Genomic DNA, 24138 nt, shown 5'->3' on the forward strand with positions numbered 1-24138 from the left:
GCTAGACATGTTATGCCAAGTTTTGCCTTCCGGCCACAAGACATGCTCCTCACCAAAAAAGGGGGGAGGATGCAAATTTTGCCAGCTATAAAATCATGCTTGTTAAAAAATGCATCCCCTCTTTAATTGTCTTTTTACACACTATAGAATCAAATGGTATTACCAGCATGTGTCTTAGGCAGTTTTGACTTAATGGTGTAAATTTCAGATATGCTACAGTCATCCTTGCTGAAAAAAAGGGGGATGCAAATCTCAGCAACTGTAAAAATCACACTTTCCAAATAATGCACCCCATGAATTTTTGTAATTATTGGTTTTCATAAACCATAGGATCACATGGTGCCACCAGTACATATTTGGGGCTCCTTTGGCTTAGCTATCATTAGCTCTGCAATGTAAATCAGACCTGTACTTAATTTGTGCCGGATCCTGCTGGAACGTGTCCCATGACCTCACTGTTCATGTCTGTTTGCACTTCAGTTCAGCTTCCTTTTAATTGTGCTAGCAATTCGGTATTTTGTTTAATATATTCAACCTTGCATACTTGTTTATTTTTTGTCCTGTATTATATTACAGTTCTTTTCTATACAACATCTCTGAATTACAATTGGCCCTGTTGTTAAAATAGTAATTTGGGTGAAATCAATGTTCTGAATTATCTCCACTAAAATGATGTTTAACTGATTAAACTTTTACAACTGAACAGAAAAATATTATTAGCTGCAGACCAAATGGACTAGAAGAAAGAATGAACAAAGTAGCATCATCTGATCAATCTTTTGATTCTTTATGTTTTAATAATGAAGAGGATGTCAAAAATTATCTATTGTCTACTTACAATCATAGAACACCAATTAATGCATATTGTAGACGTACTAGGAGATAGTATGCTTAGCAAACTCCAATACATTCTCAGTGAACATTTCCACAGTATCTTATCTAATACAGCAAGAAATCAGCATTTTAAGTAGCAGGTTTTCATTTCAGATCAATATGTGTAAGAAACTGGATTTCATCCAATCCAAGTCATGATATATTTACTGCATCACCAAGTTGGCTGTCTGTATGAGCATGTTCCTGAGTCCCTTCCTTAATCATGTGATGGCTTCCACACCCTGCAGAGACCCTAAACCGCCACAGTCCGGTCCTAAAGTACAGGTGGGTTTCATCATGGCAGAAATACTGGTGTTCTTGCATGTTAATGTGGTCGACTTGACTATCCCAGCTACCACCGTTGTTTTGGATTTATGACAACATACTACATATTTACAACACATGAGTTAATGGTAAAAGTAAGCCTTGTATTCACATATCACAGTACCACTTACAAGAATTATTCTGCAACATTTGTAAGACTGACAACTGGCAATTAGCTGGTTGTGTAAAGCCTGCAATTTCAGCTTTCCTCATTAATTACATCTTAATTACATACAGTTTCAGTATAATCTACAATTATAGATTAGTATTTTCAAGTTATACCCTAGTCTGCATGTACCAGTAGTTAACAGTGATAGTATATGTCGCATGTATGTATAGTTTTTTAAAAACGGTCAAACTTTGAAAATTCAATGATGCAATATTAACAAGCCTAGTATTTTATTTAAATTTAAAACTTAGACAGTCTTATTTCTTAATTTGCAGAGCATGAGTTATTCCAGAAAGAACCACATATCACAGACTCACTCCAAAAATAGTGCTTCTCATTTAAGCACACAGAATACAGCCTAAGAATAAAAAAATCTGCCCACAGCTTCGGAACTGGTTATCTATCTTTCTTCTTTTTTTTTGTTTTTATTTTATTCATTCCCTTTTGTTTCAAGCACAAGGTGACACTGAAAACTTCGGAGACACCAGATCGCAGAATCAGAACCACTGAAAGGTTTGCCGAGAATCCCTGTTAAATATGTCGGAAAAGAGAGGCAAGGCCAAGTAAATTAAATGTCAGAGCGGAGCTTACATTAATATAAAGTAAATAAGGTAAATAGAGGTTGGAGAGAAGCCTGAACAGCGCTGAAGGACAGGGAGAGGATGGAAATAACTACAGTCTGCAGGTTTGGATATTGACCCTCTCTGGGAGCTTGGGGAGGCAGCCGAGATATTGATGGATTCCCTGTGCTAAAGGTTACATTTAAATAGAAAAGAAAAAAAAAACTTTCATATGACAAAATATTAAATCCACAGCCGTCCTGACTTGGACTTTAGCACTCCACTTCGACATGGTATGGCACTTCATGATGCTAGGGCAGAAAGCCATATGAGGCACTGGCCTCCAAACGAAATCCCATTGGCACACTGCAAGGCTATTTAACGCACTGCGTGTTCTGAACGTGAATGGGTAGCATTTCCATGGCAACATTGCAAAAATAATGGAGGCCCACTCACTGGATTTTGAGTACTGTTTAATCACTTTGAAATTAATGACCATTTAATTTGTTTTTGTTTTTTAAATGCGATCAGCAGAGGTCATCCCCCGTGAAACCGTTAGCAATCAATAACCATGGTCCTACATGGAAATAATGTTAAGGAGCTAATATTTTTATATTGTGGGTTGCTTTTGGATGTGTTTTTCATTTTTATAAAATCCTGTTGCGTAATCTCGTTATCCTTACTCACCTCCTTTCCACGATTAGCATGTTCGCCGATTAGCATGTGAAACGCACCTTCAAGGTCAGTTCGACACCAACCACGCCGCAAAAACGGCGGGCCTTTAATGGCCAGTGGCAAACTCAAACGGCAGTGCGGACCGGGCCATTCCAAGGCGAGGCATATGTAGTCCATTAACGCCATCCCTGCAAGTACGGAACGGAGAAGAATGGAACATCGATGCTGACTGCTGCTCCTACCACATGTGATAGATCGGTACATCTGCGGGGAAGGGAGCAGAAGCCGACTTTCTGAAAGGAACGTCCTTGTCAAACGCGCTGACAGCAGCATGCTTCAGACCGCTAGCCAGAGAAGTGGTCTACGTCGCAGAGCCCACGCCATCAATGCATCTCAGATCAACAAAGGAGTAACGACAGCACCTCTTCATCACTCCCCAAGGCTGACGGCTCTAATGAGAAAAAGGGCTTTTGTGGTCTTCATTGAGGGAGAAAGGTGAGACTGGACAGTCCTATTGATGCAACGTTTTTTTTGTCCAGTTACTCCTGTTATCCCTAATTGCTTCCAGTGTGAGACACCTCCTCTGTTTCATAAGGATCCCCACTGTGCATGCAACATCGCCAAATGCAGCAAAGTACAGAGCTAAATATTTGCCTCTCTGTCACTAAAGCACACATAGCTTCAACTGAAAGGGAGGATGCAATTATATCTTCGTAAAGTCATATAGGAATGCTGAGATTTTTTTGGGTTTGGGTTTGATTGGGTTCTGACTAACGGCCTAGACTCTCAACAATGCTGCTCTGCTGTTAGCCACTGAAAACTGACTGAACCTTTATCGGATCTTTTCCGACAGTTCATGAAATCATAATGCCACGTTGTCGGCCTTCATTTCTAAATAAAAAATGGACAAGAAAACTAAAACTATGCAGAAAGTGAAAAGGTGAAGTTAGTACAGGAAGTACAGTTAAATCTATCACGCTTTAAAATATCCTGTTTTTACCTCTGTACATATACTGTGCTTATTACGTAGTTTAGGAAAACTGATAGAATTTCTGAAACAAGTCTCCTAGTGTCTGGAATGTTCACAGGTAAGAACACCAAAGACAAAAGCTGCATGCTTTCTGTCAAGTACTAATTAAAGCACCTGCCACTTCAAAACAAGCTGGACCGGAGGGAGATTATTCATCCAGCTTAAAAGGCACAGAAATATTATTTATATGCAGAGGCCATAATGAAATGGGCGTGACAGGTTTCCGAGAGGGATCAGATGAAAGAGACGAGAGAGACACTGAGGCAAACAGACACAGATCTTCAACAGCACCAGCAGAACCATCCTCCCTGATAAAATTCACACTCTCAGAACATGACCACCACCTCACATTTGCTTATTTTCTTATTGGGAGAAAATATTACATTCCTTGGATTGATCCAGTTATATTACAATGAGTGAGAGTTTTTCGAAGCGCATCAGAACTGCGCCGGAAAATATCTGGTCAAATTTTATTTGTGGTTTTAGTCTGTAATATCAAAAGATGGACTAGTCTGCATACCGAGCAGCATTAAGTTGGTAATAAAAAATAAATATGCCAATAAAGGCTTACATGTGGGCAGAACCTGGATGAAATGCTGAAACAAACGTGGCATTATAAAGCACGTCTCTGCCAGAGCAGCAACCACTCACGCCTGCGATGGCATTACAGACAAACAGGAAGGGTGAAGCGATCGCGGGATGAGTGCTCTATGGACGCTATCCGCCAATCCACGTGGAAAGAGCGGCATGGCAGAGACGTCCAGGGGCTCTTCAGAAAGCTGAAGAGCGAACAGTGAAGAGCTGGCGGAAAGAACGGACGGCATCCAGCATAAAAGCCAGGGTCCGGGCCAGCAGGAATCTTTTTAAAGATAAGCCACACTCCAGCATGATGTAACAGCATGAGCAATGGGGGCCGAGCAGCGCTGCCCTGCATCATCGCGCATAGAGCAGTGCTCGCCCCCTGCTGGCCCCTGCCGGAATGAGCCCAGCGCCCATTTCCTCGCTGTTCACGCCAACCTGGGCCTGGTCGTGGGGCTTCCGGAGGGCCCAGCTCTCACAGGCCTTGGCTGGGATCATGTCGTCTGCACAGGTTGCCTCCACAACACCCAGGAAGGGATGGAGCGGCCTCTTCCACAGCGTCGCATAAAGGCACGGAAGCAAAGGTAAAAGAAACCATAGAACCCTACAGGGGCCCCACCAAGATGCCACAATACACCTTCACCACGAGAATGGTTTCTAATTCAATTAGCATTTGCTTATTTATTTAAATGCATTATATTCGCTAACAGGTGCAAACCAGTTCCCTAATAGACTCATTCCGACGATCCTCTTAGTTTAGCGCTATTTAAAGGATTCTGTTTTGCTGAGAGACACAGATGAGGGAGGGAGAGAGAGAGAGAGAAGAGGGATGTACATTAGCGATCATTATCTAGGCGGTCAGAGCGATACTCCAGGTCCAAATGAAAATGATTACGACTCAAAAGCGCAAAATAGAGGCGGATGATGAAATGCAAACGCCGCTAATGAGATGACCATGTGAGGATGACCTTTCCGGGCTTTTCACTGACAGCACTTCACAAAAGTACAGTTTGGCGGCACCAAATTAACATGGAAGAGTGAGCCGCCTCCTTCCCGCACGCGCCGGGCCGTGAAAACGACTTTTTTATGTTCCTTACGGTAAAAAGCAGCATGCCGTGTCCGCAGGAGCCAGTCAGTTACGATGAGGGCAGACCGGAATCGGTGCTGGTCGGGAGTATCGAGTGTGAGCCAGTAAACCCAATTAAATTTCATTGATATTACGATAAAGTAAACTAAGGCTAAGGGTTTACGAACAAGTTTTATGAAGCGTGGTCATTCACCATTAAACAGGTCACTGAACAGTCAGAATCTGTGTGTGCCTTGCAGATGTAATTTTTATCATTTAAATTTATTTTTTGATACCGGCCACCTTGCCATTGATGTCATCATGCCCCTTCAGATCAACAGCTCCTCCAGTGAGAAATGTCACAGCGCTCTTTCAAACGCGACACAGCAGCATGAGCTGGGAAGCACAGGGTCCTCAGCAACAAACTCGCGAGGACTCAATCAAGCTAATCCAGTGACGTAAATGGGACAGCTGTGACGGCTGAGTGACATCACAGGAGGAGCCAGCCATGGGGTGAAACGAAAGTGGCGAGTAAATGGCAGGGCGCCGAGCGAAGCCTGGCGTCGGGCCACAAAGCCGGAGCCGCGAGAGCGACGGCGCCACCGCCGGGGGCTTTGAAGGATTTTACGTCACCCCCTTCCCTCCGTGAGATCCTTTGGCACCGCGGCATCCATCATAAACCAGTTTATATCCGCTGGGACTGCACGTCCGCGTCCAGCCCAACGGCGAGCTGTCAGGCCCGTCAGACGCCGTAACCGTGGAGACAAGTGAAGCCACGCACTGTCGCCGTAGCAGCCTATCCCGGCCGTGGCAGGCAGGCCTCACAAAGACACGCACGCGGCACAGAGCCACTCCGCACTCAGACGGTGTCCTTCCCTGTTCGGGCAACACCCCTATATATCACCGAACACCAGAAGGATATTCAGGAAAATCTCATGACTGACAGAGCTACCAACCACTGTCCTGACACAAAAAAAAGAACAAATCTGAAGCTCAAGAGAGCTTATTTTTTTAAGACACACTACTGCAGCCAAAATCAGGACAGTAATAAATGGCACGGAAGCACTGAGTGGACACGGGACTGGCCCGGGGAACGACGGAAATGCCGGAAATCAAACGGTTCACTGGAAGGGCTTTCACAAGCAACGAATTTCCAAGGGAGAATTTTGGGAAAACGGTAAAACTGACAGTGTCCTTTGCGCACACACATGCATGAAGTTCTTGTATATGACGATGATCAAATTTAAAGCAGGCGAATATGACAGGAATAAAACTGCAGTGTTTGAGGATGTTAAGGCTGTACGCCTTCGCTCAGAATGGAATTTCATACTTCGTAGAGCTTTAAAGCATTACCGGTCTTCCTACACCCTGACACCTAAGGAAATTCCACGGTGACAGCCAAGGTGAGAACGTAACCTTGATCTCCCATGCCGAAGCAAGCAATGTTAACTGCATCAGCAACAAGCCAAGGTCTCCTACAAGAATGGGAAGATCACTACACTATAAAGGCAATGGTCCAAAAAAGGAAATAGCAGAGAGCAGGGGCTGTATGTTAAGCATACAAAAAGCAAAGTCAACACTTTCCAGCTGCCGTAATGAAGCAGCTTTCCCGCTGTATGGGTGATACTGTGAAAAAGAGTATATGTGTGCTGTTCCATGTGTTTTCATATTTTTGACATTGAATGTCAAGATTTTACATACAAGATGTTACAGAAAAAACCTTATTTATGTTGGTGATATAGCTGAAGCTTAACACATATTGCCTCCTGGGTAAAATGAATCGCCCCTTCACACCTTCGTAGCTGGCCAAACCAATTTCAGCAGCAACGTGTGCAACTAAATGTTTCGTCCAGTTATCAGTCACAGTGCCGTGGAAGAATTTTGGCCCTTTTCTTCCTGGCAAAAAATGGCTTCTACACAGTAACATTTATGCATCTGCAAGCATTAACTGCTTATTTCATGTATTCCCACATAATCTCAGTGTGGTTTAGGTTTTCCATTCCATTTTTTTTGTTCTTCAACCATTCTGATGGTGATGCCACCTGTATATTTAAGGTGGCAGTCTTGCGGAATGACCCACCGTGTTTTAGCTCTGATGCAAGGGCAGATGTTCCAACATTCACCTTGATAATATTCACTCTGCAGAGCAGAATTCATGGGTCCTTCTCTGATGGCAAGATGCCCAGATCTTGATGCTGTAAAACATTCCCAAACGATGACACCCCCATCTCGCTTGATTGTTGCCATCAGATCCTTACCATAAAATGCAGGATTCTGTTCACCTCATATAACGAGGCCCATGTCAACCCTTAAGGGTTGCAATGGATGATTTCTGTTAGCTCGTCATGGAAATTTATGTTCTCCTTAATGAGTTGTGTCTTTCGGGTGACTACTGGTCATCACTGCTGACCTGTTTCAAGGTGCTCATACCCCCACAGGACGATGCAGTAAGTACAAACTCTTCCAAACTTTTTGGTTTCAACAGCATGGCTTTGGTTGGTTGGAGCCTTAATTTCTTAATTAAAAAAACATCAAAAACATATTGAGACAATTATTATTTTTGGTGTTTGTTTAAGGAGAAACCCTGAATATGCTATACAGTTATTTAATACCTGAATTTTAATATTTGATTACAATGAATATACATAGTTCCTAATGCAGGATTCAAGAAATTTATCTTAACGATCACTGAGAAACCAGTCGTAAGCCTAGGCAAGGTTTTCGACTGCAGCCTCAGAGACACAGCATCGGTCCGAATTACCATTAAGAAGCTTGAAGCCTGGTTGTCCACAGTAGATAAATCTGGCCTTCCTGGCAGGTTCAAGGCATGGTTATACCAACATGGCATTCTGCCCCGCATCCTCTGGCCGCTGTTAGTGTACGAGGTGACTATGTCCACTGTTGAGACCCTGGAGAGAAAGATCAGCTCTTTCCTCCGAAGATGGCTGGGCCTGCCACGCAGTCTAACTAGTGCAGCATTATACAGCAGAAGCAACAAACTCCAGCTTCCTTTCAGCAGCCTGGAGGAGGAATTTAGAGTTTCTCGTACAAGAGAGGCACTTGTTTATCGAGAATCCAGCGACTCCAGAGTTGCTTCAGCAGGCATTGTGGTGAAGACTGGCAGGAAGTTCAGAGCTCAAGAGGGGCTAGAACTGGCAGAATCTCGTTTAAGGCACAGGGCTTTGGTGGGCACGGTGGCCGTTGGACGAGCAGGGCTGGGGTCATTCCCACAGCCACGGTTCCACCGGGCCCAGGGAAAGGACAGACGCCACCTTGTCCTGGAGGAGGTACGGGCAGGTGTTGAGGAGGTGAGGACCAGCAGGATGGTGAGCATGCAGCAGCAAGGAGCATCAGCAAGATGGGAAGGAGCGCTGGGGAGGAAGCTGACCTGGAATGACATCTGGAAGGCAGAGCCACAGCGTATCAAGTTCATGGTCCAAGCTGTGTACGATGTGCTACCAAGCCCTGCTAACTTATACGTCTGGGGGAAGTGCGACCTTTCAACGTGTCCCCAATGCCCAGGAAGGGGCACATTGGAGCACATCCTTAGCAGCTGCCCAGCAGCCCTTGGAGGTGGACGCTACCGCTGGCGCCATGACCAGGTGCTGAAGACAGTAGCTGAGACCATAGCTACTGCAGTGGCTAACAATATACACACCCGAAGCCGGAGGGTAGTACCCTTTGTGAAAGCTGGAGAGAAGCCACGACCACAGTCAATTCCAACATCCAGCCTACTTTCATCGGCATCAGACTGGGAACTGCGATTTGACTTGGGCAAGCAGCTCAAGTTTCCAGAGTATGTTACATCAACCTCATTGAGACCAGATGTAGTGCTGACTTCTGTCTCTTCTAAGCAAGTCCTCTTATTAGAATTAACAGTCCCTTGGGAGGACCGCATGGAAGAAGCCAACGAACGGAAGCGGCTTAAATACCAAGAGCTCATAGAGGAATGTCGGAGAAGAGGCTGGAAAGCCTGCTGCGAGCCAATAGAGGTGGGATGTCGAGGCTTTGCGGCTCGCTCCCTATGTAAAGTCTACACCTTGCTTGGCATCACTGGAGCTGCAAAAAGAAGGGCCATCAAGTCCACCACAGAGGCTGCAGAGAGAGCCTCCAGGTGGATTTGGATGAAGAGGTCTGAAACGTGGGCCAATGCTGCTGGGACACAAGTTGGGGCCTGATCAGCCCTGGCTGGGTCGCCTGAAGGAGGGTGTCTGGTGTTGCGAGACCCGAAACACCCAAAGATCTCAGGAAACATCACTGATGATGTGTCCCAGGGCATCTACGGATGTATCTATTCACCATGCAATCAGATTCAACTTGAATAAAAGGTGGAAATTCCAGAATACTAGGAGGAGAACAAATACGTCATCACACTTCCTGTGGGTCGAAGACTGTGTCCTCAGTTTGACGATAAAAGGTTACATGGCTGCAAATGCACCTTGATGCATCATAACTGCTAGGTTGTATTTCCAGTCACTTCAGTGATGCCAGGTTCAATGCGTGGGAATGTTAGTCTAAGGGAAAGAGGAAAGCCTGCCATCAAAGCTGCTGCAGGTAATTCCTCCTGCGAGACCAATTACACACCCTTGTTGACTCAACAACTTTTACACAACAGTGTCACTTCATTTCCGAGGTCTAAGTATAGATATAGAGACTGAAATACTATATATGATGTGGAATATCTTGTTTTAATATTTGTTAACATATGATACAATATATATGTAACATTACAGTACAGTACCTCACACAGTATATTATATATAGGGGGCCTAATAGTTAGGGAAACGCACTTGTAATCGAAAAATTGCTGCCGATCAGCAAAGTATCCCTGAGGTACGCTGAGCAAGGTACCGCCCCCAAGTGCTGCTCCACAGGCGATGAATTAGCTGCCCCCTGCTGTAGCATGATGTCACATATAGGTTAAATGCAGAACACCCATTTCGTTGTTGTGCACTGTGTGCAGTGGTGAGCTAACAATGACAACTAATCACTTTCACTTATAGTATATATATATATATATATATATATATATATATACACACTATATTTTATATATTTATATATATAAAATAAATATCGCACAATCGAACAATCACACAATAACTGATGTACTTTAGCTTATACTAGCCAATATTGTCACTAGACATTCGAAAACAGGAGTAACTCTTATGACCCAGAGTCACTAATAATGTAACATGTAAACAAAATAAATCCATCTAGAAACAAAACATCATTTCAAAGTTGCAACCCCACGTGTCTGGAGTCCATTCCAGGCAGCACAGGATGTAAGGCGGGGTACAGACACCCTGAACAGGACAGCGGGAAAACACATGCACTCACACGCTATAGGAAACTTAGAGATGCCAACACACCTACCCACATGTCATTGGCCAGTGGGGGGGTTATGTATCACAGGCCAGCTTCAAACACAAAGGGGGGGGGGGGGGGGATTTACCATACTACTTTTAATAAATGTACTCCGAAGGTGATGCTTGGGAAATTAAATTCATTCATCCTCAAAGCACAACCTGAGATAAAGAAAAATGAAAAATATATCATATTTAATATAATAAATATCGCTCCATTTTTTACAACCAGAAAAAAAAAACTATCATTGCTGTTGATAAAAGAAATTTTAAAAGGATAACAATTCTTATACTCTAAAATTCCCCCGAGATTCAAACTTGCTTTCCGTTTCAAAAGATGGATTTAGGTCTTGTGTGAGTGTAAATAGCTGCAACATATCGATAGAACAAGTGTGAACCAGCGTTATATACATGCCCCACTAAACATAAGGCTAATACAAGTGAACCTTTATATACGTTTTATTCAAATCTGCCCACATGTTAAGGCACCACTATTCAGCTACTAGTTACTGTAAGATAAGACACCATTATATTCATTTGTATGTGCACAGGTACATAGGAATTCTTATACTGTCACATATTGCTGCATACACACGCAGAGCAGAGAGCCAAACCTGGGGTCCGAGCTCAGGGTCGGCCATTTATCCACCCCCCACCCCCCAGCACTTTCGGGGGTTAGGGGCCTTCCCTATGGACGCTGATTGCTACATTCCAAACTCAGACTCTGACATCCACAGTTTGTTCTGCAGTGCTCATATGATGTGCCACTAGTTGCCTATGGAAACTGGTGTATTAACTTTAAAGATGTAAAGCCATTTTCTGAGTCACACACCAAGATACATTATGATTAGTCAAAGACTGTCGATTTGGCCAAAGCTGTATTTATTGAACTACACTTCATGTGATTAAGTATTCTTTCTTCAAAGAAGTAATTTAAATATTAGCAAAAGACAAGATCGATATTTCACATTTAAACAGGAATATAATTACAAATTGACTTTTACAAACACAGGACATCTAACATTTTGATTTTTTTTCTTTTCACTTGAGGGCTGACCGGGCTGTCGTTGTGAGACGCCCCCTAGTGACAGGAGGATAAAGCACTAGGTCACTCTCCAAGCACTGCTCCCCGGGCGATGAATTAGCTGCCCCCTGCTATGTCACGATGTCACGTATGGGATGAATGCAGACGACACATTTCGTTGTTGTGGACTGTGGTGTGTCAATAATGACCACTGATCTCTAAATTCTAGCCATGTTTATTATGCATTATGACTGCCCAATGAAGCTCTCATCTATAATGCAGTGTAGATACCTTTATAATGCTGTACAAAGCATCATTAATGCTTATACCAACCTATTATAATGCATTATAAAGGTATCTATAGTGCCTTAAGTACATGGCCTTAAGTGTTACCATGTGTTTGTATATATAATTGTGTCTAACTAAATCTGGCTATTCTTAATGACTTTTTTTAATGGCAACTGACAGGAATGCATTCAGAATTTGACTTTTTGTCATTTTCACAATTTTGCCTTTCTATAGTATTTATATTTGCTGGAATATTTTATTGCCAATAGTACCGACAAATCACAGCAGGGCACACACTGACTGTTTTATTTGATGCTGTATCTGCCAAGTGAAAAACAAGAAAGGTAAAAAGCTGTGTGTATATTATAGTTATTTGAATTAGAATTATTTCGCAGTGTCATATGTACATATGTACATATGTAAGAGTACAGGAAGCTGACACTTGCTAAACCAGTACAGAACTGTGCTGGCTGTCCTACACTCCTGTTAACTTAGTTATTTATCCAGCCATATGCTTTGGGTGGCAGCAAGCTTATTGCAGACCCCTTTCATGGAAAACACTCTCGTGCAGTTACATACAACAAGGGAATTTAGGAAGCTAGTTCACCAAACTGCATGCCATTGGACAGAAGGGAGCGCCTGTAAGGGACCCTCATGCATGCAGGGAGAATGTGCCAAAATCACTGCTCATGATATGCTATTGTGTATTTTACTTGCAAGAATATTCAAAAAACATCCATCTACCCACCCATCCATCTTTATCCCATTCAGCATTGTGGGGGGTCCGGAGCCTATCCCAGGGGCATCGGGCACAAGGCAGAGAACTACGCTGAATGGGGCGCCAACCCATCACAGGGAACAAGGCAGGGAACAACCCAGGATGGGGCGCCAGCCCATCACAGGGCACAAGGCAGGGAACAACCCAGGATGGGGCGCCAACCCATCACAGGGCACAAGGCAGGGAACAACCCAGGATGGGGCGCCAACCCATCACAGGGCACACTCACACACCATACACTGAAACACCTACAGGGAATTTGGTAACACCAATTAGCCTCACAATGTTTTTAGATTGTCGGGGGGAGGGGGAGGTACCCTAAGGACAACACGGGGAGAACATGCAAACCCTACACAGATGGAACCATGATGGACACGCAAACCCCGGTCCCAGAGGTGCAAGGCAAGAGTGCTCACCACAGCACCACCACGACGCGCCTTCAAAGAACATTTTTATGCATAACACAAAGGAATTTCTTGCCACAGGACCTGCACATGATTTCGCATAGTTCCTTTGGGAATAATTAAAAGTTAGCTTCTGCATGTCGTGGCCAATATAAGCTCCCTGCCAGCATTCGGGTTTTAAATGAGACAATGTCTGGGCTCATGTCAGAGTTGGTGATCAGCCATTCTGCTGTACAAGATGCGTGCTAAACTCATCGACAGAACTAGGCCGCATGGTATCACAAGAAGTCTCCTAATTGGCCAAAAGGAGCACATGTTAATTCCCATTAGCGCTATGGTATGGAATAAGAAGGTCATTACACAACATTCTTCTGGGTGGCAGCACCTAAAACTACATACCTGCTCTTATGTCTGCATCTGCTACTGTACCTTTCACTGCAATAGCTACAAACATCATGATACATAATAAGGCTATTTCTTTTTTGATTTGGATTGATGGTGATTAAAGAATTTACTGCATTTTATGAGGTGGATAATAACCAGCTTTACACTGATATAAAAAAAAATAATAAATCACTCTTATACTAAAGCCAAGACAACTTCTGAGAAAACAAAGACACAAAGCTGGTCAGCTGTAACATGTGTAATTCTACTCCGAACCAGTGACTCTATAGTTTTTGCTATATCCTCCATCCTGTCCTCACCTGTAGCTGTAAAACACCTTCTACCTCCTACTTATAACTATGACGTCACTCACAGGTGAGGCTGCACTTTCTACAAATCACAGCAGAACCGCAAGGAAATACAGGTTAATCAAGCACTGCACTTCAAAATGCAGTGTGTCATTTGTGTGAGTTTTACAGAAAGCCCCCACTGTTGTGATTTTGAGCGGAAGCGGGCGGTGGTTACCTGCCCATTACACGTCCCGCCCTGGCTTCACACCCATCACTCACTGAAACGTGAGCCGTATTTTCATGTCCTTCTGTTTAGTACGGCACTGCACTGCCTCTCACACTTCAAAGGGCTGCAAGGAAAGCAGCACCCAGTAAACATCCCATTTCCCACGGGCCCTGGCATTTCACAGCAGCCCCCGTTCCCCTGGTTGAGAAGCGGCTGAACGGCAGCACTCGCCTCACGAAGGCGCTTTGTGATTCTGCAGGTCTCCCGTTGCACTTGTGTCAGCGCAATGCCAGTGTTTATACAGACCACAGCTGCAGCCTGGCTGGCTCCTTCCTATCGCTTTCTCTCTGACGGACATAACCGGGAGATTACCCCGTGCAAGGTGGGGGGGGGCTTTTAGGGTAGGCAATGTTTAAGCATTACTACCAATGGAGTCATTTCACTCAGAGGTTTAATTTTAGCCTGGTAGCATGTAGCGCATCACAGACAGCCCTATGAAACACACTGCCTAAGCAGGTGACTCATGGCCAGGCTTGGTTGCTCTACATTTCCAGTGGCATCACGTGCAAAGATCCCTAAAAATGTTCCTCCCTGCATCTTTCCCGCATCCCCCTGTTGACCTTACTATGACTCCCATATTAAAACAACTTTAGCAAGATTAACTCTACCCTGCGGTACCAGAACTAACAAAATTAGAAATGACACCTATATCTATCTATAGAATTAGAATTCAGTGGTCATTGTTAACACACCACAGCACACAGTACGGAACAATGAAATGTGTTCTCTGCATTTAACCCATACGTGACTTTCGTGACATAGCAGGGGGCAGATAATTCAGCGCCCAGGGAGAAGTATTTGGGGGTGGTACCTTGTGCTCAGGGCACCTCAGTGGTGTCTTGCTGGTTGGGAATTCAAGCCAGCAACCTATCAATTACAAGTGCGCTTCCATAACCATTAAGCCACCACTGCCCACATCTATCACAAATGACTTTACTCCTCACAATAATGACAAATATATTATCAATGGCTGTTATCTCAGGTGTTGATCCAAAGTGGGAGATTTCTGATTAATTTAATTTTGGCATTTTTTATCAGTAATTTAAAATGTTTTGTTTATATAGTAAGATCATGTTTCACATTTAAATGTTACAAATGAGACATTTCTTTGAGTTTCTTACCTAAAGCATCATACATACTTTAATTAATGCACTCGCACATTTGTTATGTAATTATAGCTACTGGGTTGGTAACTGTAATAAAAGATGTACTTTATAAAATCAAAAATTGCCAAAAGGATAACACTAAACTTCTCCCTAATGTAACCTGGTTTTCTTTAACTGATTCTGTTCCAGTAAAAAGTAACTTAGGACCGATGAAAATTAATTCTGTCTAAACATTTTCTGTGGCCCGTTGACAAAAAAACGCTGCTTTATAAAGCCAATTTTATAATTCTTTAATAAACTGGAAATGTGTTTACAGAAACAGGGTGTATATAAATGTTCTCTAATATACCATAATAATGGTACTTGTTCTTGACATTTCTGAAAAGCAAATTCCAGCAGTCGATCGTGTATCATTCTATCTGAATCGATCTCTCAATGTTTTGTTTTACCTAAAATGAAATCGTAGTGTGGGAACAGAAACAAGAAGACCAAAATGAAAGACGTATTCACCTTTTCTCCATAAAATTAATAAAAATTAATTCATTATTACTAAACTTTTAATATCATACTACAGTTAACGTGAACAATATCCATGGAATTTGCTACAGTATACTGCAGTGTGATTCTGACAATCTCAGCAGATCCCATGTGTTTTCATCAGGCTCGCTTCCCTTGTTCAGAAGTCAAACCATCTCCGGCCCCCGCCGGTTCTTTAGATTGTGAGATCTAAAACGCATTTCAGCGGGGTGGTATTATCACAAGATGCAAGATCGAGCAGGAACGTTGGCCAAGTGAGCAAAAGTAAACGAGTGAATCTGAATGAAGGGCACAAGTGCCATTTCAGAACTAATGCGAGTGGACTGAGGACAGACTTTCTTTCGGAGCCGAGGAGAGCCCTAACGCCGATAACAGAGACGTCATCCTGAAATGTCAGAAAGACTCATTTAAACTAAATCATTGTGGGCTCGGCTGTAGATAAATACTGAATAAAACACGTGCTTGGATTATAAGTTTAACATCTTCTTGATTATTGGACACATTTTGGGGTTAAGCTCTCGCGCCAGATAAGAAGAGCCCTTAAGGAAACCAGAAAAGCAAGGCTCTAGTGAGCAGCAGTTTTGTGTAATTATCACGCCTCTTTAAAGGCATTTTCAGCTTAGCTCTCAAACAATAGCACCCTCAAACAGCAGCCCCAGTGAACGTGGCTCCCGTGCCCACAGCCACACATTCCAGTTCTGACAAAAGTCTTTGATCATCATTTAGAAATTTGTCATATCAGGCTTCTAAAAAAAGAAGTACCTCCCAAATCAGCACTATGCCTCATAATCAAATGGCAGCTGTGATTTTTCTTTCTCCGTTCGGGTAATAGCAGAAACCCGAGAGCTTGAAATCATGCTTCTGATCATTTTCTGTTGAAGGCTTTATACACCCTAACGGAAAATGTCAAGCATCTGTTTTCCCAAATGCTCGGCGCTGGCCTCAAACAAAGGGTGGTACACAAACACATGAAGATCTTAGTGAACTCTGAAATTTCAAAGGGCGTCCTGGTGTCAAGCAGCCTTTAAGGGAAAATATCGGTTCAAGATCAGGGCCAGTACTGTGCCTTTGAATGCTCAAGTATAGGACATGTGGAGAAAAACATGCATTAAGGAGACTTGAGCTTCCCAAGGTGGATCATTCAGTGGGACACAGCGTGGTCTAAGCTGAGGTGGCAGCTTAACTGGCAAAATATACTAAACCCCATTAACCTATATGGACATTTTACCAACAAGATCAAATGTAGACTTCATGACAGAGCCCTAAACCCAGTCTGCAGACTATATAGTTAAGAAAAAGCTTTCACTCCAAAATTAGCAGCAACCAGTTTTAGAAATGCATGCTAAACAGCCTGAATGTATTGCTGCTGAAAAGTCATGCACTCAGGCTGCACTGCGCAGTGAGCTCTTCCTCTTGTCACGAGAGTCATTTATTTCTGTACATCAAGCTTCATTCGGCTATTGAATTTGACACTAGAAACCCTGGTATGTGTTGTTGGTATCTAATAAAAATGGCTTGAGGAGCATCCTGCATATATTATTAGCACGACTGATAACGGTGCCAAAAAAGGCTAATATCTGGGAAGCACAGGCAAGCAACCCGAGGACCTCCATTTTTTACCATTATATGGGGGTGGAGGGTCAAATGCAAGCACACCTAGTGGGTAATGTAGCTGAAAGGCCTACAGCAGGCAGGTAGCGCTCAGCGCTCAGTCTAGCAGGATGCCCCACACAATAAGCGGCAGATGGCCGGCTCATGGCCCCCGCTTTGCCGGCGCCAGCCATCTGGACAGTCCTGCAGGTAGGCGCGACGCTCGGCCGCAGAGAGGCCGGGACGCGCCGCCTGACTTCAAAGCAACGCAATATGGCCGCTCTTGAAAGGGAGGCGGCGATTTTCCTTAAACTGCGGTCAAGAGAGGATACTTCTCTCTGTTTAGAAGCCAAAGTGCCGGTCTGCGATTCTAGGCACCAGAAGGCGAGAGAGAGCGAGAGAGCCACAGACTGGAAGAGTAAGGAAAAGAGAGAGGCACCCAGAGACCGCATATGCAGACTCTGTGTACCGGGCATCAGATTCTGAGCAAGCGCTTACAGATAGCGGAATGAACAAAACCAGGCCGCCCTCCTCTCAGTTTCTGATTGGCTGGAGGGGAGCACAGATAAACAACTAGCCAGTGTTAAGGCTGCTGCAGTAGGACATGGGGGTGAGGGGGGGGGGGGGGGGGGGGCACCAGAATCTGTGCTCTTCCTATGCATTAGTTGTTTTGTGATAAAATTATCCTTTGCATTTCTTAGGATGATGCACTACACAAAGCTGATTTCCATTTCATGTCATCGTAATAATAGTAATAATAGTAACAGTATAATAATACATAATAATAATAATAGCAGGAAATATTAAAGTTCCATAGTCCATAGTCTTATCTGCCAAGCATGGTTTCCGCCGTGAACCGTGGGGTGCATCTGAACATGGCGGCCATAAGGGAGTGGGGGCAATTAAATCAAGAAAATCCATCTTCTTCTGAAGACTGCAGCTGGCAGTTAAGGACCAAGTGGTGACTGCAGACGACCTGCTCTAATAGAGGAGTCACTTTCCTGTAAGAAAAGGGCCATCAACTGTGACTCCATCAGAAGAGTCACCTTCCTGTAAGACGAGGACCAACAACTACGACTCCTTCAAAGGAGTCACTGTCCAAGAAGATGAGGACCATCAATTCTGACTCCATAGGAGGAGTCACTTTCCTGTATGATGAGGGCCATCGACTGAAACTCCACAGAAGGAGTCACTTTCCTGTAAGATGAGGACCAACAACTGTGACTCCATCAGAGGAGTCACTTTCCTAGAAGATGAGTATCATCGACTGTGACTCCTTTGGAGGAGTCACTTTCCTGTAAGATGAAGACCAATGACTGACTCCACCAGAAGATTCACTTCCTGGACGACGGGGACCATCGACTGTGTCTCTATCAGAGGTGTCACTTACCTGTAGGATCGATGACTGTGACTCCACAGGAGTCGTCACTTTCCTGTGAGATGAGGACCAAAGACTTTGAAAGATGTATCTTCTACCGGAGAAACTGGGAATCTGAATTCATTCTGAGGACTTGCTGGTTCTGTTGTAATTTTTAATATCTATTTGGTACACATACGTTTTTGGTACCAGAACTGTGGAAATGAGTCACAGTGGTGCAGCACTGGACTCCCTCGAGAGTTACTCTTTTTATGCGCAGATGAAAAATGTACATTTCAAAAGAACTGTCTGATGAAAGGGTTGCTACATAACTTTTGGCACAAAGTTTTTATTAACAAAATATTCAGGTAAAATGCCAATAAAATTTCTAACGTAAAATTTTAGTTGTATATTTTGTGTTAGAGGGTGCCAGGTCATATTATTATAAAGCCTAAATGTTCATCCCAATTAAAAAAAAGCCTTCTATTGACTCGCTATGAATCAGAGAAGCAGCATTAGCCTCATGATCACATTCTTATGTAAATCCTAAAATCCCAGATTTTTACTGAATGACTTTCCATTTTTTTAAGATTAAAAGATACATTTAAATTTCCTTTTTATAGTTACTTTGCATTTTATTTGATAGATTATTCGTGAAGAAGTGCTTTGCATTTTGCAAGAACTGCACATTTCCCTTATCCCCCTATAATATATATTATACATATACATTTTGAAACACTCAAGAGATGCAAAGGACAAGTGAAAAATGTAGATTGGTTTTTTTGTTGAGGGATGAAAAGCAAATGGTGCATCTAAGGGAGCATGCGCACGCCGCGAGATCTCAGGCACAGCAGAGTGCCGTCACGTTTGTGAGGCCCCACTGAAATCTCATGTCACATGATCACCTCTTTGGCCGGGTTCCTATTTGCCTTGAGGACGGGTGTCAACACCACCACCGCTGGACTATTGACAGAGGGAACCCACATATTTCACCTGAAGCACAATTACTATGATTCTGATTTTGAATGTGCCATTTTGGGGGAATAGCATGGCAGCGATTAGCTGGAAGTATGCATGCATTGGCCATCTTCGTTCAAAAAGAACCCACAGCCAAGGTTTGTACGATTTAATTAGTCTCGTAGCAGAAGGTGACTGAAAGGCAGCAGCCTGTTGATCACAGCTAGAGTGCAGAGCTGAACCTCTAAAGCATGTGCAATGTTCGACAGCACAAGCTGCCATACGGTCATGCAGAGGACGCGAGAGAATGTGGCACTCGGACATCCTGCCTTGGATGCTCTCTGGCCACCAGCGAGGCTCCTCCTTCAGACCGTGCTCTGAGTGCCCAGGAGCCGCAACTTTCATTCAAGATCTTAGCACTGAATCAGCATCTCATAAAGCAGCCAGTCAAACCCCAGTGGAGTACTTGTGTAAATGAATCCTTTTTATATGACTATTTTAATACCTCTTCTTTGGCACCTAAGACGTATACCTATTTTACATAATTACTTCAGCTTCTTTGGATTTTACCCGCAGTCTAAAGAAATTTATGTATTTATAATGAGAACCAACAGATAAAAGGCATATCTTTTCAAATCCATTTGAAATAATGACACGGTAAGTATAGAAATTACCCGCCGTAAAAGTTCCAGGATGGATTCGAAAACCTTGTATCTGGAGTGTAAGACAGAAACATCCATATATTATGGCTCAAACTTTTCCATTAGTAGGAAAATAGAGAAGTGAGGATGGTACCAAATGGAAATCGCAAGGGCGAATTTAAGAGTTTTGTGTAAAATGGGCCACTGGAGGCTGCGGGGAGCGAATCCTCACTTTCCTGCAACTCGCCTCCTTTGATGATCTTCGTTACAAAGCTGTTGTTGCTTTTATTTAACAGAAAATGCAGCTCCATTTCAAACATTTGCTTAGTTCAACACAAAGCAATAGGCGATAGGCCCTTTTACTGCACGATAAATTTTCATTTCTACAATCCTACTTTTCTTTCAGAGTCAATACAATATACCTATAACCACTATCAAAGCACGATGTGGAAAGTAACTGTGATAGTCTGCCAACACTATTCGCAGATGTGTTAATCAAGATGTGATCTGGCCACAGAGAAACAGATCTCATGCGTCAGAGATAGGAAACAAGCAATATTCTTTTGAAGAAGGACAACATTTAATATTGGGGAAAACATCCATCAATCCATCTCTCTTCCACAGCTGCTTATCAGGCACAGGTCACGGCAAGCCGGGAGACCATAGTAGGAGAAATTCTACTTATTTAGCCAACACTGAACAAAAGAAGAGGACATGCCAGCCCATCAAGGGTGCACATCATACACACTCTAAGGGAAAATCAGAAACCACTTACATTTTGGACTGGGGAGAGAAACCAGAGGACCAGGAGACACAAAGGCTGGGTGAAAACATACAGAGCTGGGGGTGGGACTAGAGGCATGAGCTCTACCCTATGTGCCAACACGCCGTTCCATGTCACTGGCTAGAAAACAATACATAAAAAATAAGCACCGCTACAAGGGGTGTGGAGTGCGGAGCTCGGCCAGTACTCAGCACTAAAAGGCAAACCCTGGAAGAGACTTTTAGCACATCTGAATGTGTCAAATGCAGATTCTGGAATCATGTCCTAATCAGCTACTGAAAATGTTAAACACAAAAGTGTCTGTAAAGCCCACACTGCCAAAGGAAGGGGGGAAAAACACACCGATTCTTTTATAGAAATAAAGAGCCGCTGACATTCAGAGTCCAGCTTGCTGCTGCATAAACAGCATGATCATCTATGAGGTACAGCAGCTCTAGTACACTATGCATTTCCCTTTGGCTTCTCATTTTTGCCCATGCAGTTATTACCGTAGAAATCGTCTTTCAAACTTGGTCCTTCACACCAAAGTTGAACAATATCACCCTTATCCCTGAGTGGGTATTCATGACATGCTTAAGCAGCCCAAGTTCTTCGGCCCCCAGCCACCACTATAACGGGAAACGTCTATTGTTGCATCTCGACACAAGCAGACATAAGGGATGATGAAGTGACGATAAAGGGCACCGGAGCCTCACCAGGCCTCGCTGGGCATGACACAGCAAGAAGGTGACGTGTGTCTGGATCAGTACTGCTTTACCTGCACATTTTACATCAACAAGCATCAGCACAGCAGCTAATTCTACATGCGGTACAGTGAAAATGAGAAGAGGACATCGGCAGCCATGGAAGGGTGCTGGCAAATTGCCCCCCAAGAAGACACCAATCGCACAGGTGGCCCCATGGACAGACAAGGTTCCTGTGTCATCAGGAAACGGCCTAAATGAAGCCGCTCCTGGAGCTTCTCTGGAGGGAGACGTTGACTTGAATCCCATTTTCCGGATGCGGGGGACACATTGCATCAGGCCTGTCCGTCGAGGATGAGTAATCACACGGGTCCAGACAATGGGTAATGATTAATGTTCCCCTGGGCAATTGGACCGGAGACATGGAGCAACTGGTTTGGGGGGAGATCTGGGGGGAGAGCCAGATTATTTCTGCCAAGAGAAACAGCTCAGAAACAAGAAAAGGGTCGCAATGTCGTTAGGGGGGTGGCGAGGGGGTGAAACCAAAACAAACGTATTATTGGTGTGTAAATAAGCATGAATGTAGACTGCAAGGGTCACAAGGTGCCCTGTGCAGAAAGAGAAGGAAATCGGCAAGCGGCAACTCTGCAAAGGCCACGGATTCCTGTTTCATCTTTTTAACCAAAATGTGTCTGTATTGTATTTACATATTCCAAAAATAACAAACATTTCCGGCACTAAGGATTATAAGAAATGCAATCTAATGATGCATCCCTGGTTCGTAAGGCATGCAGCTGCTCTCGTCTAAAACCAGGAATTCATGATACAATTAAGAACTGGACCACTTGCCTTGTGGTGATACTTTTAGAAATATATCTCGGTTAGTTGAAATGATGATTCTATTTTTTTGGAAAGATTACATTGAAGTCTACCTAGACAAATAAAAAATATATATTATTGGAAAAAGTGAATTGGAATTCCATACCTCTTAACTCACTATGGGAATTTATACATTAGTTTATAAAAATGTTATTGAACTTGAAAATGTGCTTTATTTAGTCAAATAATTTCAAATAATTGCTCTTATAATATATAATTTAGAAATGAGTTTATTTGTTATTATTTTGGGTGTGTGTTTTATGTAGACTAGTTTCTCAGAAATGTTTCTCTGGAATATGCATTGAAATGTGCGATACCAATTATCCTGCATTCCCAGTGTTATTTAATAGTGTGCATATGGAGTTAATGCCGATTTACGGGTTTTAAACGTCATTATGTAACAAAACCTGACTGCCTCATTCGCAGCATCCACAGAAGACTTCAGAGATTATAACGTGGGAAAGGTGCAAACCCATTGGCGGTCAAAACATAAGGCTTTGGAAATATTCCAGAAATTCTGAAAAGCAGAAAACCCCTCTTCAGCCCATTACATACTGACTATTAAATAGGACACAGTATGGTGAGTATCGCTGTGGCGGTGGGTATTGGTGCGTGAACAGGGAAGACCACAAAGACCATTTAAACAAGCTATCCATCTGATCCTTGTCTGGGGAGACACCTTGTAATGGTTTTTGCGCACTCTTGTATTAATCATGTCAGAAGCACTTAGCGGCCCCCCTCCACACGCCTTTACCACACAGCTCAGAGCGTACGGCGCCCTCCCCAGTGTAACAGGCCTTATTCTTCCCATTTATCCCCTAACTGACAACCGGTGGTGCAACAGTTCCATTAATAGCGTTCAACCCCCCCCCAACCCTAACAGTCTGCCCAAACAACAACAATCTGCTAGCAAATGATCACTGTACAGGTCTTCTGGTTTTGTACAGCACGTAGACTCACATGCTGAAGTGGACGTACATTTCTGAATGCTAACCTGTGGCATTAAACTGTTCCGCGATGCTTATTTCTACTGCAAGGATGGTGTAGCCCCAAGGCAAGTGCAGCATCCTCGCAGCACCCGGGCAGCAGCACCCACAGCGCTCACATCCCACAGAACCCACGCGGCACCCATCCAGCAGCACCCGTCCAGCAACACCACACAGCTCGCATGCCAGAGAACCCACACAGCACCCATGCAGCACCCTTCCAACAGCACCCTCTCAGCACGCATCCAGCAGCACCCACGCAGTACGCATCTAGCAGCACCCATGCAGCACCCACTCAGCACGCATCCAGCAGTACGCATCTAGCAGCACCCATGCAGCACCCACTCAGCACGCATCCAGCAGCACCCACGCAACGCAGCACCCGTCCAGCGGCACCCATGCAGCACCCGTCAAGCAGCACCCACGCAGTACCCGTCCAGCAGCACCCACGCAGCTATGTGGAGCAGCAAAAAGGACACTACTGCCTGGGGCAGACAGATTGGCTGGGGTGCAAAACGGTGA

General features: G+C 43.9%; 1 protein-coding gene across 2 annotated transcripts in view; it reads right to left on the bottom strand.

Moving 5' to 3' along the window:
* Positions 1-24138, bottom strand: part of fhit (fragile histidine triad diadenosine triphosphatase) — a 229223-nt gene that overhangs the window by 192462 nt on the left and 12623 nt on the right. The window lies entirely within an intron of this gene.

The sequence above is a fragment of the Brienomyrus brachyistius genome, chromosome 8 (assembly GCF_023856365.1).
Source record: "Brienomyrus brachyistius isolate T26 chromosome 8, BBRACH_0.4, whole genome shotgun sequence".
NCBI classification, from domain to species: domain Eukaryota; kingdom Metazoa; phylum Chordata; class Actinopteri; order Osteoglossiformes; family Mormyridae; genus Brienomyrus; species Brienomyrus brachyistius.